Raw genomic sequence first — 18,015 nt, 5'->3', positions numbered from 1 at the left:
GTTATTCTGGTCCATTGTGAATAGAAACCCATTAGGAGGCAAAAGACATGGCAGCGCATACATAAGGGCGGAAAAAAAGTCCCAGTTCTTATCTATTCACTTCAGCGAACATCTAAGCAGGATTTCCCATCCTAACCCCCATCCATCATCTAAATCCGAGTCAGCACCCACTGAAGCCTGTTGCATAGGTAACACCAGGCCCATCATCTCAGTCGAAGACATTCTGGATAAATCAATAAGTGAGAGAGTGGAGGTGCGAAATGACCCACCAATGGAGATGCTGACAACACCAGGAGTGTTAGGAAACACCATTGATTGTATAATCAGGAGAGGTAGGTCAGTTGGAGCTCCCGGTCCCAAAAGACTTCTCCAGGCCTTTTTCAAGTCAGAAGTAACCTCGTGGTTGGGCCCCCTCACACGCATATTTTTACATTTCAGGCTCAACCACAACATCCCGAATTCTTGGAAAGGTGGCATTATCCATCCCGTCTATAAAAGCGGTAAAATAAATGACCCGACAAACAACAGAATAATAGCTCACCTTGATATGAAATCCAAATACTACACCAGCATTTTACTGGAAGAGCTGTCAGCCTGGGCAGGAGCGACACAGCGCCTCCCCTCAACCAGACTGGCTTTGTGGCCAATTCAGGCACCATTCGCAATCTACTGCCACTAACTGTTTCGATGTAGAAAGTTGCAGTCCAACATATCCAACTTTACTGCTGCGTTGTCAACTTCAAGACGGCTTTTGACCAGGTGCCAAGGGGCCACCTATGGCAAAAATTAGAGAGCTGGGGTATTCCCCTAGCTCTCTTAAAAGCCATAATCTAACTCCACTCACGAATTTGGATTAGAGCAAAGTTGGGAGAAGGCTCTCATGTCTCAAAAAAGATTCAAACAGCAAGCAGTATTAAACAAGGCTGCGTGTTGGTGCCCCTCCTTTTTAACCTGTTCATCTCGGACCTATCTTGCATACTTGACAAGGTTAATTCCCACCCGCCTCAACTAGATGGAACCTGTATCAGCAACCTTTTATACGCCAAAAGTAAAAAATCTCCAGCGGGATAAGGCTGGAGGCTGTAGCCGATGAGAGTTTCATGAAGCAGGATACCTCTTTAGCTAAGGACCGCTGAACAGAATTTGCTGCGGCAGAGAGGAATATAACAGGAGCTGCTGTGAAGTAAGGTTGACCAGCAATGAACGTAGGGCGGATAGAAGAGCAGGTTGGTCCAGGTCTCCTCTTCACTCTCCAGCAGTTGTTAGCCAAAATGTTAAGAGTCCCATGTTTTAGCTTTTGACTTTTGGCTATATGGGCACCTAAAACACCCCCACCAAGGGTCTAGGACTGGAGGGGGCATCACTTGGGCAGTTAAAACTCATTCAGGTGGGGTCCAGGTGTGGGTTGGAGCCTTTTCTGTCATTGAGGCTTCGATCATGAAGCCAGCACACTAGCCCTTATAGTGCCTTTGGTAGTCCTGGGTTCAAGCAGTGGAACCGTCCTCAAACAGCAGAGCAGGCCTCTGAGGGTTCAAGGCAAGCTTCTGGCAGCAGAGAAGTCCTCCAAGAGTCCTTCTGCAGATTCAGTAAGTGAACTAAGAGTGGGTCTTAGGGTCCTATTTTTATACCAGGTGCCTTCTTGAATTAGAAGTTTCTAGAGAATTCTTGTGAAGCTTGTGACGGTTCCTGCCTCCCCTGCCCTGGCTGTCTCTATGAACACTGCAGTAGTGGCAAGTCCTTTGTGTTGAGGCAAGTCACAGCCTATGGATTTGTGAGTGGGGAAGTGCCCAGCTCCTCCCTTCCATCCTACCAGAGATGGCCCAACAAGGCACAGCTAATCTCTCTATTGTGTGGGAGGAATAAACAATGTTCAACTGCCGAGTATACCCAGGAAAAAATAGCTATAACGCCAACTTCCCAAAAGTTTAATTTTCAAAAATGTAACTTAAAATCTGACTTTAACGTAAAAGAGGGTTTCAAATTGCGATTTCTCAGACATCAAACATGAAATGCTAGCTTGTTCCCAAACAAAGGTTAGCACTTATTAAATGTAATAAGGCAACCCAATGTTATTCTTTGGGAGAGGTAGATCTCTCAGCAGTAAAAATGTTAATTTAAGGGTTTTTTTGGGGGGCTAAACTTAATTACAATGCACCATGCCATATGGGCTACCTAAGGCCTACCTTACATGTGACCCATATGTAATAAAAGGGGAGTTTAAGGCTTGGCAATGAGTTTATTTTGAAAAGTCGAACTAACAGTGTAAATCTGCAGTCAGGCTGCAATTGGAGACCTGGGAAATGTTTTAAGAGGCTCAATAAGTGCTGCATGCCCACTATTAGCATTTAATTTTCAGGCCCTGGAATATGGTGGACCACTTTATTAAGAGTTATTCAGTACATTAAATATGCCAGTCAGATGCAAGCCAATGTTACCATGTTTTAGGGAGTGAGCAGAAGCACTTTAGCGCTGGTAGGCAGTGGTAAAATGTACAGAGTCCTAAGACCAACAAAAACGATTCAGCACAAATAGGAGGGGTGAAAGAAAAAAGTTTTGGGCTGACCCTGCATTGAGGGCAATGTCCAACACCAAGCAAGCTGAATACTACTAACTCTATTGGAACATGCTTGACCTAAGTCAATGGGCCCACAACTGGCTGTGGCTGCTTGCATTCAGAACCTTTTTTATTCTAACTTTGGACTAATGTCATTTATATCAATAAAGGTTCAGACAGGAGCTTACTGGTCACTAGAAAGGGTCACCGATTTCAACATCTTCATACTTTACCTACTGCTGCTGGTATATTTGTACTATAAGTGTACTCGAATGTGGGGCACTTTTTTTTTGCCCTGAAGAAGTTGCAGCTATGGGGATAAAACGTGTTGGCTGTATTGTGTAAAAACCAATTGACTTTTCATGAGAAAAAATTTTGAATAAAGAAGTTATTTTCCTACTTTAAGTGATTTGGTGGTCTTCTTGAAGCTGCGCACTCCCAATTTGTTATATGGATGACATGTCAACTTCACTTTGGAGGTCTGTGGTGTTGCCGGTTGAATTGTAAGTTGGCTTATTATTTTTGAGAGACTTTTGATTGGAGCAGCCCCCGTTTTCCTCAGTGGTCTTAATGGCTACTTTTAGAAAATCTGTAATCACCGCCCGTTTGCTACTATTTGGGCATGAGTTGTGCCTTATTGGGGCTGAGAGAGTGGCTTCCTCACTGTCCTTGATGTTGACATGAGGAGCAGAGTCTGTACCTATTTTAATGGAGGTAATACTTGCCGTTACTAGTGGTGCTTCGTTTAACTCAAGCCGGGCTTTTTTATCTTCTTAGTTGGGTACTCGTTCTGAGAAGTACATTCCAGGAAAGTTGCCAATACAGTCCGTATCGATGGGCGGGTGGCCCCCCTTTGCTTTATTGGGTGTTGGTTGAGGTTTCTTTTCTTTTATCTCCCCTCCTCATGTTCTTCCTGACCGCATGCCCCATCTGAGCACGCCAATCTGGGGGTTGGGCTGCTTGGTGGCACCTGGTGGGGGGTGGGGGGGATCCGCAGTTCTCGATTGAGATATGCGTACAGGTGGGCGCTTTTAAAGTATGCCGAGACTTGACTAGAACTTTACTGGCCCTTCACGTGGACTTAACATGTGCCTTTCATGTACTGTTCAGTTTGTCAAGAAAGGGTGAGGCAGTAAGGAGCCACAACGGTGCGTGATGTCGCGTGACGTTCAGTGTTGGGGGCTGGGGTGGCGCAGCACGGGACAAGGCAGGGGGGGGGCAGAGGAGGGAGTGAACGAGCAGGGCACACTTGGGTGCCGCAAACCGCACCCAACCTTGTTGGCCCGCCTCTGCATGCACACCTGGGCACTTCACTCTGCGGCTGCCGCTAAAGGCGACCGCGCTCATGCTTAAAGGCAGCCCCTCTTGCCACTTGATCACCTAATCTCTTAATTGCTTGACACTTGCCTGCTGCCTGTCTTGCGTTACTTGCGTTGCTCCGTGCCAATTTCCTGGTGTTCGGTGTAAGGTCACTTGTGTTACTCCAGCCACCCCTTCTGGTGTTATGTTTGCCAACACCGACCCTGAGCTGGCGTGGAGAATTGAACCTGACTCCACCCGATCCGATGCCAGCTCCTAGTCCAGTCCTGGAGGCTGAGCTCCCCCCTTTGCCTCACCGGACCTCCTCGAGCCTCAACGATTTTACCCACTTGCTCGCTCCCTCGCACCCCCGCTCTCCCCACAGCATGTTTTCCACTGGTGCTGCTGTTGCGGGTGCGGGTGCGGGTGCAGGAGCTCGGCGGAACGGTGGCCTGGCAATGGGCTGTGGCAGGGCTCAGCAGGCTGTGTGGGCTGTGTTCTCAGCTCCGGGCTCTCGGCTCCGAGCAGTATGTTGCAATGTAAAACATATAAGTGAATCTAAACTAATCTATTTAATCTGATCTATCTAATCCTATCTAATCAAATCGAATCAAATCATTTGTTTAATGAGTGAGATAGCCCATAAATCCAAAAAAGAAAACAGCTGAAAGTCTGTTTCTAAAACATGCAAATTAGATAGAATAAAATAGTTTATAGAAATGCAGGTTTCTACTGTGCAGTGGTGAATCTACCTACAAATGTCCCACATACAGTTAAGGTTAATCTAAGGGACCTTCAGCATCAAGTCTCAGACAGTACTTCATTGTATGACACCTCACCTGCATGTAAAAAGGCCTTGGCTGATTTTTAGATCTCACATTTGAGTCAGTTTAGCTGTCACGCCAGACTATTGTTTTTCCAAAACTAAATATATAGCATGCATCCATTGAGGAGCTTTTAGGCAGTGGGCTTCTCACATTAGTCTGTTAAATTGTCATGCACATTTTGCTTCCACCCATAACTGCATTCAAAATCGGGCAGTAGTTCAGCCCACTTTGCCCGCTGCCTCCCTTCACTTTGAGTGCCTGCACAAAGTCTGTGCACACTGTTTACATCTTCCTCAAAAAATAGTTCAATTTTCTTCAGTGACTAAACACATTTACATTATATATAAATTCCAGATATAGATTTCATATGCACTTAGGTTTCCAATTTTCCCTTTTTAAAATTTCAGTCAAAAAGTGATTATATGAAATTGTAGCACTGTAAATTCCTGCAACTGAAGTGTTTCGTTAAGATGGGATTTATTCTTGCCTCCTTCACGACGAATAATATTAAAATGCATGGCATAGCTGAAAGACTTTTTAATTAATACAAGCATCAAGTAAAACGACCACATCAGTTAATATTGTTTTCATTTTCAAATTTTATTTCAATCATATGGCAGCTACCTCTAGGTAGGAACCTATTTTCTTTTCTGTTTTCCTTTTATTTTTGTGGCACACGCTTTCAATACAAATGAAACTATAACCATTTATCCAGTTTGCCAAATTCAAACCTTTGCAAATTACTTTGCCAATGCTTGGTTATATTACATGTTTTTAAAAATGCAGCACAGACGGGTTTTATGATGTACTTTTACTTCTATTTAAGTGTTGTTAAAAATCTTGTTTTGGCAAGAACGGTGTGGTCAGTTGATTACGGCCTTACTGTTATCTTTGTCAAAAAATAAAAAGAAATACACATTATAAGCACCCCCAAAAAATGTAAACAACGTTTTAAAAATATTTCAATTTTCCCAATAATATGTGCTAAAAATAATATTCAGTTGTTCGTTAGAATCATGGTTCATATGTCAAGGTTCAGAGATGACAAGCAATTTTTAGTGAGACCTACGACCCCAACTCTGATCATTATTACTTGTTGGGGCATTTCTCTGCATGACCAGGAAGCCAAACCTGTTCCCTTGGGAGACCGACAACGCAGAGTATGACCCATCGCATTCATCAAGACATATATCTGCCAATACAGAGCTAGAAATCCTTTTTCCCGAGAGATCTTCTAAATGGACGATGACCTCATCTTCTTTACTTGGTTCTTTGTCTGGATGCCAAAAGAGCAGACATGGCAGTAGCTTTCCAGAGATAAACCTTATTTACTGTCATTGTAAGTATGACATTAATACAAAACTGTATTACCTTTAGACATACAATACGAGCATGTTGTCGTCAGGAACATGAGGGAACATTCTTCCAATAACCTATTATTTCAATTCAGGAAACACCAGAACGTAGAGAATTGTATGTGGATAAAAGCAGTGATATGGAAAACCCCTCTTTTCTTGTAGGTCGCTGTAGAGTAGACTTTAGTCAATACAAGACGGGCAATAATAAGGATGGATAGGTTAAAAGTTTGAAACAGTCTTTTCATGAAACCCTGTGTGTTGTCATTTGGAGAATACAATAGTTGTCTGTTTCACAAGCCATGCAAATGAAATGTCACTCTCATCTTATGAAAGGGAAAACGTTCTGATGGGTATCACCCCATTGCAAACTTCCTCCACAGAATAGGATGATGCCCACTTGATGTAGCGCCTGGTGGTCAAAATAATTTTGTTCGCAAAGCCAGTGGCGTAGAAATAACCATGCTTTGTGACCGCAAAACGCAGTGTAGTGATTCACCAAAGGTACATTTCAAGTCACAAAGGGATTTGGCGGCCCTTGACCCTCGGGTAGGTCGCTTCCCCGCCGCTACAACGCCTCCTCAGCCTGCCGGCCAGCTGCCTCCTCAGCCTGCCAACCTTCTCCTGCACCCCCCGTGTCCCAGCAGCCCCTGACCCCGGGCCACCAATTTTCCCACCGCTGAACCTCGCTGTTTTTTCCCGCCACTGTCCCCCCCTGCAGCCCCGCCCGCGTGCCCATTGGCAGCCTGCCCTCCCGTCGCCCAGCTGACACCTCCTCCCCCTCCCACTTATGGAGACCGGCGCGCCAAAGGCAAGCCCATCTGCGTCCGGCCGCGCCTGGACTGCGCCCAGCACCAGGACCCCTGGCCCGTGAAGATGCCAGCCAGCATGATGGACGTACGACGCCGCCACCCTCAACGCACTCAAACCCGATCGGAACCTCACCTGCTACTGAGCCACACCGAAATACACCCACGGACCCTTCACCTGCCAAGCCTGCAAGTTCACCTGCCTCTGGACCATCACCGCACCCGAAAGGCCAGGCACCAGCAACAACCACCTCAAGTGCATCCTGCTCCACACCCGCTCCGTCCACAGACATGCCGTCGAACTCTGGAACCTGCTCGACTTAACATCTCCAGACGTCGCCTTCCTCAAGGAAACATGGATGAACGCCTCCTCAGCACCCGACATCGCCATAGCCATCCCGGACGGATACAAGATCACCCGGAAGGACCGCGTCAATCAGACTGGAGGAGGCAGCGCCATCGTCCACAGGAGCACCATCCGCATCACGACTAACTCCAACAACACCCTCACCGCCGCCGAGCACCTCCACTTCCAGATACACACCGACCCCAAGACCACCCTCAGAGGCACTCTCATCTTCAGACCCCCGGGACCATGCACACAATTCAGCGAAGCCATTGCAGACTTCATCAGCCCGCACGCCCTCGCCTCCTCTGACTACATCCTCCGAATGGACCTCAACTTCCACCTGGAGAACAACAACGACAGCAACACCACTACCCTGCTGGACAACCTTGCCAACCTCGGACTCAAGCAACTGGTGAACACCCCCACCCACTACGCCGGTCACCCGCTTGACCCCGTCTTCTCCTCCAGCAAGCACATCGCCTTCAGCCACTCCACCAGACTCCACTGGAACGATCACAGCTGCGTCCACTTCAGCTTCAAGAGAACCGCGGCCCACCACCACCCGCAACAGGTTTTCCGCAGGAGCTGGAGCAAGATCACCGCCGACCAGCTCACCACCTCCCTCAGCCAGAACCCTCCCACCAACACGACGGATCCCAACGAACCAGCCCGCATCTTCACACAATGGCTCATCAACTGCGCCGACGACCTCGCATCACTGAAGAACCCTCCCAGCTGACACGGCAGCAAAAAAGCCTCGTGGTTCACCAACGAACTCAAGACATCAGAGAAAAACTGCTGCACCCTTGAAAAAGCCTGGCGCCACCACCAGACCACAGAAAGCATGACCCCCCCTCAAGAACGCCTCCCGCACACACCACCAGCTGATCCGCACCACCAAAAGGACATCATTCAAAGAACGCCTGGAGAACAACACCCACAACAGCAAGGAACTCTTCAACATCGTCAAAGAGCTCTCCAACCCCAGCGCCGGAAACAACGACATCACACCCTCGTAAGACCTCTGCGACACACTCACCTCCTTCTTCCACCACAAGATCGCCGACATACACAACAGCTTCGACGCACCAACCACGCACCCTACCACCGAAACAACGCCCCCCACCACCACCCTCTGCAACTGGACCCCGGTCAGCACTGAAGACACCACCTGCACGATGAACACCATCCACTCCAGATCCCCTACCGACCCCTGCCCCCACCACGTCTTCCACAAGGCCGGCTCCATCATCGCAACCCAACTCCGGAACATCATCAACAACTCCTTCAACACCGCCACCTTCCCGGAGAGCTGGAAGCATGCCGAGCTCGGCGCCCTCCTGAAGAAACCGACAGCGGACCCCACCGACCTCAAGAACTTCCGCCCCATCTCGCTCCTCCCTTTTCCTGCCAAAGTCATCGAGAAGACCGTCAACATACAGCTCACGCCTTCCTCGAGACGAACGGATCCCTCTACCCCTCACAATCCGGTTTCCGAGCCAACCACAGCACCGAAACCACCCTCATCGCAGCCACCGACGACATCAGATCCCTGCTCGACAACGGGGAAACAGCTGCCCTCATCCTCCTGGACCTCTGTGCAGCATTCGACACAGTCCTAATACAACGCCGACGGCACCCAGCTGATCCTCTCCCTCACCAACGATCCGGCCCACGCCAGAGCCAGCCTACACAAGGCAATGAAGGACGTCGCCGAATGGATTAAGAACAGCCGCCTGAAGCTGAACTCAGACAAGACGGAAGTCCTCATCCTGGGATCATCCCCCTCCGCCTGGGATGACTCCTGGTGGCCCCCTGCCCTGGGCACCACCACCAAGCCAATGGACCACGCACGAATGACCAGACAAGTCAACGCCGTATTGTCATCCTGCTTCAACACCCTGCGCATGCTCCGTAAGATCTTCCGATGGATCCCCTCCGAAACCAGGAAGACGGTCACCCAGGCACTCGTCACCAGCCGAATGGACTACGGGAACACCCTCTACGCTGGAACCACTGCCAAACTACAGAAAAGACTTCAACGCATACAGAACGCCTCTGCATGACTCGTCCTGAACATCCCCCACCACAACTACATCTCCGCCTACCTGAGAGACCTGCACTGGCTCCCCGTCAGCAAGAGGATCACGTTCAGACTCCTCAGCCACGCACACAAAGCTCTCGACGACCTGGGCCCCAAATACCTCAACAACCACCTCACTTTCAACACGCCCATCCGCCAGCTGCGATCGACCAGCCTCGCCCTCGCCACCGTACCACGCATCCGCAGAGCCACCGCCGTAGGAAGATCCTTCTCCTACCTTGCAGCCAAGACATGGAACTCCCCCCCATCCACCTACGGCTGGCCCAGGACCATCTCTCCTTCAGGAAGCAACTCAAGACCTGGCTTTTTGAGCAGTAACTGACCCCCCACCCCCAGCACCTTAAGACCCTTCCGGGTGAGTAGCATGCTTTACAAATTGTTCTGATTGATTGATTGATTGACTGATTGATTGATTGATTCAGAACCATTGGAAAAAGTGGGCAGGAAATGGGCTTCCCTTCCTAACCTATCACAATGACAAGTATTACTGCTTCACCTGCAGCAGCATTTGCAAACTGAAATAGCAAAACCCTCAAAGGAAGAGGTATCGTATATGCAAAGTGTTAGATGTCTACGAGACACCGCTTTCACTCTGTGAAACTCCTTAGGGAACAGGGATTGCAATGCAGGCATTGTGCAATTGTGAATGCAAAGATGGAACTCTGCCATTCCTCGAGGCCTTCATTCCCGTATTAAAAGCCCTTTGGTGGGTTTCACAAAAGAAATCTTGCCTCATTAATATACACGAGGCAGGGTTCTGGTGAAGCCCACTGAATGGGCATGTTGTGCCGCAACTGCTTGATAAATCTTTTGCAGCACAAAGTGAAGGTCAGACCCCAGAGCAGTCCCTGTACAAAAAAGCAACTGCTTTGTGACCCAAACTTGAGCACATCAGGTCCTTGCTGCCTAAATCTTGCTGACGGGAGTGTGGTGTATTAAATCAAGCCTTAAGCATCGAAAGGTAATAGCTCACTCTTGAGAAAGACTCTTGAGAAAGACTGATTGCTCTCTTTCCATTTAGACTCATCTTCCCAGGGATCATATACCAACCAACATTGTGGGTGATAGTGACCCCCTCCCCCCTTTAGGGGAGTCTAGATATATTTGCAACAAACTATATGCGAGATATGTGAATCCTCTGGGTGCAGTGCCAGTGACATTCCTTGTTGAAAAAATGTAGACATGCCCCACCTGGGTGGGACGTTGCCAGCATCATAGGTAGCTTGTTAGCGAGTAATCATGTTATGTTTATAAACTCACCTATTATTTGACACGTGCAATGTGCAGTGGCTCATGACGACATGTCTAATATAGCAGAAACATAAAATCACTAATCTGAATAGAATGATACAAATAGATGCAACAAGGAACACCTGCATACAGTACCCAACAGTAGATGAGCTGTCCTCGGCATGTCAAGAGGATTCCTCATTATTGTGTGACTATAACAAGGTTCCAGTACACTCATCTGTGCCTTCACCAGCTTATGACTGAATCTGAATCTGAATATAATGAGTTTCAGGCATTCCCTTCAGGGCAGATCAGTCTTTCTAAAGATGGACTACATGTCTGCGGTTACCTATATAAATAGTCTGGGAGGTACAGAGTCCGCAGATCTCTCGAATTTAGCCAAGAAACTTTGGATGTTCTGATTAGAACACAAAATCTCCCTAAGGGCCGAATATCTCCCGGGAAATCAAACTTGTGTGCGGTTTGGGACTCGAGGTTCCTTTTAGACCACAGTGACTGGAAGCTCAACATCTCTGTTTTCAATTCTCTCAACAAAATATGGGGTCTTCTCCAAATAGATCTCTTTGCGAGCAGACTGACATTCCAATTAGGGAATTATTACAGCTGGATGCCCAACCCAGGTGCTCTAGCAGTGAACGCCTTTCTCCAATGCTGGAAGGGGACCACTGCGTCCCCCTTTTCTCCCTTTACCATGATCCAGAGAGTCCTCCAGAAGGTGAGGCATCAACGCTGTTCCATTGTCCTAGTGACTCCCTTTTGGCCATCCCAAGATTTGTTTCCCACTACCCTGGAGCAGACCTACGACCTTCCCTTCCTAATTCCTTCCCTCGCGGATCTTCTTACAGACGTAGATAGACAAATTCACCCACTAGTTCAAACAGGAAATTTGAACCTTCTTGCCTGGAGAGTGTCAGGAGCTCCAATGATCTCTCAAGACTTTCGTCAAAAGCTTCAACTCTCCTCGGAGACTCTTGGGCCCCTGGTACATACTACAGATACAACAACATTTGAAAAGTTTCGTTACATTGGTGCTTGGAAAGGAATCTGGATTCCGTGGAGGCACCTATCATTGACATAGTTAATTTCCTTGTGGAACAATTTGAAAGGGGTCTTAGTTATAGATCTATCAATTCGTATAGATCGGCTATTTCCGCAGGACATGCTCTGGTCAATGGTAAAACGGTAGGTAAAAACGCCTAGTCCTCAAATGTAATAGACTTAGAAGACCTCCTATGCCAAGATATCAATGTCTCTGGGATCTTAAACTAATTCTTGATCTTTTCTCTAGCTGGCTTGATAATATTCATTTGAATGGAAAAATTATCTCCGTCAAGCTCGCTACACTGTTATGCTTAGACTCTTGTCATAGGGTCTCTGATGTTAAAGCTCTTGAAATCTCAAATAGATTCTACAACATATTTGGAGTCCATTTCGAATTGTTTACAAGAACCAAGTCTATGTCTGATTCTATCTTCTATCCACGTTTTGATCTATGCAAAAAAGGTTGTGTTGTAGACTGTATGAAGGAGTATGACTGCAGAATGAATTCTCTTCGCCCTTCTGGTGTGAATCAGTTACTTGTCTCCTTCGTTAAACCTCACCAAGGTATTACCTCTGCTTCTATTGCTAAATGGGTTAAAATTGTTATGAATTTAGCAGGTATCGATCTAAAAATCTTTGAAGCTCATTCTATCAGATCTGCAATGGACAGTAAATCCTTCTGGTCCGGTGGTAAGTTGTATTATTTTCTTAAAGCTGCTGATTGGTCGAATGCTAGGACTTTTCGCACAGCATTATTGTAAACCAATCACTCATATGTCTGATGTAGTCTTAAAAAGCTACCAACCTGCATAATGGTAGCCTCCGGTCTTTTCATGAAATTGCAAATCTCCTATCACCAAGACTAGAGAATCTGGATTTCATTAAAGACACGGAGGCTAACATTAACCCTCCCACCTTCTCCCTTGATTGGTCATTTAAAGCATACAGTATATATATATTTTTTTTTAGTGTAATATATCCGATGTACTTTTGTTTATTGTATCCTTCTTGTTTTCTTGATGTTTTCTCAGTTTATAAATGCTTGCTTGCTTTCTATTATACCTTTGTTTAATTACATTGTTTTCCTCTTCATTTTAGCGTTTATTTTTTCTTGAACTACTTACATCTTTTTCTTTCTTTCAGATAATCTCTCATAACTTCATGATTTTGACCTCCGAGTCAGATCACTCATCGCTCTTCCTTTTCCTTTGTTTCGTGATGTTTAAAGAATTCTTTGGACTCTTAAATTTTTATTGGACTTATCCTTTTCTACACCACATTTAAATGAGGCGGATTGTTATGTGCTCATGCCTTTTATATGTTCTTAATGTTCTATTCTGGAACCTTTTTGCTTTATGATGTATGCGCCTGCTTGGACTGCATTAAAAGAAATATGCATAATGTTAGCCTCCCTGTCTTTAATGAAATCCAGATTCTCTAGTCATGGTAATCGGAGAACCGCAATTCCTCATTATCGTATGACTATCACAAGGTTTCAGTGCACTCATCTGTGCCTTCACCAGCTTATTACTGAATCTTTGAAAGTCTCACACTAACTGGGATTCAATCATCCACTCTGATAATGCTATATACTAGCCACATTCCACACAAGATGTCAGAAGTGCGAGTTAAGATCAACGTATTACCTTAATTAGGTAATTCTTTTCTTTTGAGGAATCATTTGTAGACATTTTTGTACCTCTCATCAAGCTTTACTGACTCATAGTTAATGTTTTTCCAGTGGAAAAAAATGTATAAACAATTGTACATGATGGCACATCAATATTTGGCCATTGGAACGAGTATGCTCGCAGCAACCAATGCACCAATGATGAAGCATGCCACGAGTGGGTGAAGTGATTTCTCCAAATATCTTTGGATACCTTCATAGTGTAAAAGGATCCCACAGGGGGAGTCTCTTTTTATAAGTCCTAGCCACTTGTGTATAGCCTGTTTCTTCAGGGAGGACATGCAGAGGCCGTATTCCCTCTCTCTTCCCCTTTGTGGAGTCATTATAGTTGCAGCCAACCGTTCTTCATGGCAATACAGAACATTTAGCTCCTAGAAGCAGATACATAATACACTTTTAAACCTGATTTAGCACCCTTGTTAAGAATTGTAAAAAATGCAATTTTCAGCCATAATAGGATACCTCCTAACTACTTATAAAGGAGGAGGAAGAGCACACTCTTCTCTGCAGGCACCAACATACTGTACACATGTTGGGCTCACTGGACCTTAGCATTTGATAGTTGTTTGTTGCCATCAAGTCGTGCACAATTCCCATTCAGTACATAATGGTGTCATGTCAATTATGATGTAGCTATCGCTCTGGTGAAGCTCTCTGAAATTCTTTCAAAATAACTAAGCTATTCACTGGAGTAACTCCCTTTTCCTACCACACATCTTCAGCGGCGAATGTTGATGACAAAAAGACCCTTAGACTGGAGTTTATGCTCAATTGTACTCATACAGGCAAAATAGATGACAACATGTATGCATTGGGTTGCCAGGATATCTGGGATTCAGGAGAACTCTGCAATCCCTGTGACATTGTTCCTAGAACCACCTAAAAATAATTGCCACAGTGAGCTCACTGAATGGTCAAGAACAAATTTTCATGTTTTGACTTTGATGTTTGGTGGGTGGTAGAAACCAAGATATATGAAACCCTGAATGCCCAGTCAGTACTACTACACTTATGAAGAACATGCCGTAAGTTCAATAGCAGAGTAAAAGTAATAGCTTTGCACTTAGTCAACAGTTTCAACTTAACTTCTGTAACAGTAGTGACATCCTAAAAATTCCCAATAAAGGGATGCATGTAGATTCAGTGATCACTGCGGCCTAAGTACTGTGCATCTATTTTTCATTTTCAGATAGGGGTGATTATTGTCTGCTTGTAAACACCATTACGGTAAAGACTAAAGAAAGGTTATGTTTATGAACAGGATAGCATCCATATATGAAAGACTGGCAAAGCAGAATGGTTTTGATGGTGCAAAATCTATATTGTTGTACAGTATGACAATCTGATTTGAACAACAGAATTGTACAGAAGGACTACCGTACTGAAAGCTCAATGAATAGATCTTTGATCTTATGGATTACATTGTTCTGCCCTTGGAACCCCTCCCTCCCCCCCCCCGAAGGACCACTCATGAAACCTTGGCATAATACTCGACTCAATGCTCACAATAAACTGTCAGATCAACACCGTATCCTCAGCCTCCTTCAACACGCTCTGCATACTCCAGGAAATGTTCAGAGGGATCCCAGTCAAATTCAGAAAAATTGTCATGCACACCCTCATCAGCAGCAGTCTGTATGACAGCAACACTCTCTATGCCTAAATCAACAAGAAACTACTTTGCAAACTTCAGACCGGCCAGAACACCGCAGCCCGACTGATCCTAGACATCCCCCGCCGCAACCACATCACCCAACACGTACGAGCTCTCCACTGGCTCCCCATCGAAATAAGAATAGCCTTCAAGCTCCTCACTCATGCATACAAGGCCCTCCACAACATCAGACCAGCAAACCTAAACAAGCGCCTCTCCTTCCACGCACTCAAGAGACACCTCTGATCAGCTGATATCTCTCTGGCCACCATCCTATACATCTACAAGACCAGAAGGGGAGTAGTCTTTCTCCTACCTCGCAGCCAAGGCATGGAACGACCTCCCCCTTCGCCCCCGACAAACACCCACACTGCTCCTGTTCAGGAAGGACCTCAAGACCTGGCTCTTCAGATGACCCCAGCACTCTACGGAGCAACCAATCACCCCAGCACTTTGAGACCCTTGCTTGTGAGTAGCTGCACTTCACCAATCCCTGATTTGATCTGGTCATTCAAACCAGTCACCACATTATGGATACAGTGTTCTTCATGCCAGGGTGAGCATCTTTCATGGTTGCTTTAATGAGGTGAGGCTTTTATCAATTCAGGAAAAAAACATACCAAGACATCAGTTCATGGGTGTTTTCGGCTCAGTGATTATTAAAATAAAGTTTGGGGTAGATTTGCTATGTTTTGCCGCAACGCAATGCAAGGTGAGCTAATATGAGAGGGGCGGGAAAGAAGAAGAAAGGAAGGGGAAGCTCTGAGCATTAATGATACTGAGGAGCAGGTGGTAGGAACAGTACCTGTGCCCTTCAGGAGACGGATTCAGTGCCCAAAAAGGATGTCCAGACCTGCAAGTAATTTTCAGATTTATTGTGTACTTTATAGATTAGTCTCTCATACAAGGATAACTTATACATTTCTAAGAGCCATTCATCATGCTTGGGAAGTAGGGGAGATCTCCAGTATTGGAAGATACAGATCTTTTCCACAGTGAGCACTGTGGCCAAGCTACACCTCTCATGAGTGGTAAGAATGGTCGGATAGTCATCTTCATCATGTAGGAGGATCCATTATCATAGGAGGGGCAAAGGCAATGGCAGGGCCTCAGTAATATTAGATTCCACCTCCCTCCAAAATGTCTGGATATGGGAGAAGTCAGATAGGATGCAAACTTAATGTCCTCGTGACCACATCTCCAACGGTCTGAATGATGGAGGAGGCCTGACAAGCAGAGTTTTTGTGTGGTCCAGTACAAATCTTGAAAGGTTTTCTAAAGGCATAGCTTCATTCTGGCTTCCCGGACTCCCTTGTCCAGGTCTGTAGTCAGGGCAGCTCATTCAGGTTCAGTGCATTCAACCTACAGTTTTCTCTTCCAGGAGTCCTGCAATTGAGCTAGGTGCATTTGCATATTGGGGGACAATTAACAAATAATACAATCTGGACATCATATCCTTGAATGGCCCCCAATGCTTCGAGTAAAGACACATGATCCACATAGTTTGTCCCTTTTTGCTCCACAGGCAATGATGCAATTGATATTATTTCTACCATTGGTGGGCGGGTAGTTTAAATTTTTCCGGTAGAGATTAAAAAGAGCCAAAGTTGGCCTGTGAAATCAGTTGCTCAAAAGATAGTATTCCGGCTCTGCCCCAAGGACCCCAGGATGTAGTATCTCAACCTATCCTGAGTACTGCATTGTTCTAAACTGGTGCATGATTTTGTAGCCAAGCATCAACCCACAAGAGTTTGTGGGCCTGAAGCCTTGACTTCACCATAGAGTAAATGATCCAGTTTTGTGTCAGGGAGGAGGGTTTTTTGTAGCCATACAGTAGTTGAAACCATGGGGCAGCTGATGTTCAATTGCAACCCACATCGGCATGTCCACCACGGAATAGCTCGCAGCTCAGCCATTTGCAAGAGTTGTAAAGCTGTATAACAAGGCTCCACACAAGGTATGCTGAGGACTCTTTGCCACCAGTGAGCCATCAGCTTGGGGGCTTTTAACAGGGGCTTGGAGATGCCCCACACAAAGGTTTTGAGATTGTGATCAACTGACCGCAAGAGGACAGATTGAGTGGGAGACGCAGCATAGCCAGCACATAAATAAACCTGGGCACTACCAATATTTTCACTGCCTGTATGAAACACCATGAAAAAAGGATCAGTGTTTGTTCATTCAGGTATGTAATGGCTTACAAACATTCAAATAGTTAATGAAATAGCAAACATTTATCCCATAGTCATAGTATAACTTTAGCACATCATGAATTTAATGAACATAGTGAAGGAGACCTAAAGTCAATTATATAGCTCCAAAGGTATAACTCACAATATTAAGTCAACAGAATACAAACATAACTCTTGTTAGTCAAAGTTGTCTGTATATAAAATTGAGCATGCTCTCAGTGAGGGGAAAGAAAGGGTAAATTGGGTAAGATGGGGGTGATTGGATAGGTGGGGGACTGGGTAAAGGTAGTGTGACAATAGCACAATCACAAAATAAATGAAGAAAGACCTTTACAGTCTAACAATATCACAAGTTCCCTAAAACTCTTCTCACATGGGATGGATTCCTCAATTCTAGTTCAGTCCCATAAGTGTGAGGTAGTGGTGTAGTCTACGTTTCGACACCGCTTGCTATAAGGGTTATTCACACCTCATTTTGGGGTCTTCATCAGGACAATGTAAAGTGAGAGCACTTCCTATGCGGTCAGTGAATGACCAGCAAGACTGGACCTTTGGTATGTTGCTCACTTGTTAGCTTGATTCAGGAGATGACAGGCTGAAAGACGGTCGTGAATCACCATGTTCCAAAGCTTCAAATCGCTTTCAATCCCCTAGCGTAATTAATATGCCGTCTAGGGATGCCAGAAAAATCAGGTCGCCTGGGCGAATCAGCGGACCTTCTCCTTCATCTTCACTGTCTTTTTGCACGGAATGTGTCCCAGGGTAAGCCTACTTGGCTCTGGTGGACAAGAGTAAGATTATCATGTTTGAGATGGGTATCCAGGAAGCTGGCCAAGATCTTAATATCCATATTTAAAAGGGGCGTCAAGTGGTAGCTACTGCATTGGAGG

Source organism: Lissotriton vulgaris, chromosome 4_1 (genome assembly GCF_964263255.1).
Source record: "Lissotriton vulgaris chromosome 4_1, aLisVul1.2, whole genome shotgun sequence".
Taxonomy (NCBI): Eukaryota; Metazoa; Chordata; class Amphibia; order Caudata; family Salamandridae; genus Lissotriton; species Lissotriton vulgaris.
This window is presented reverse-complemented; position numbering follows the sequence as displayed.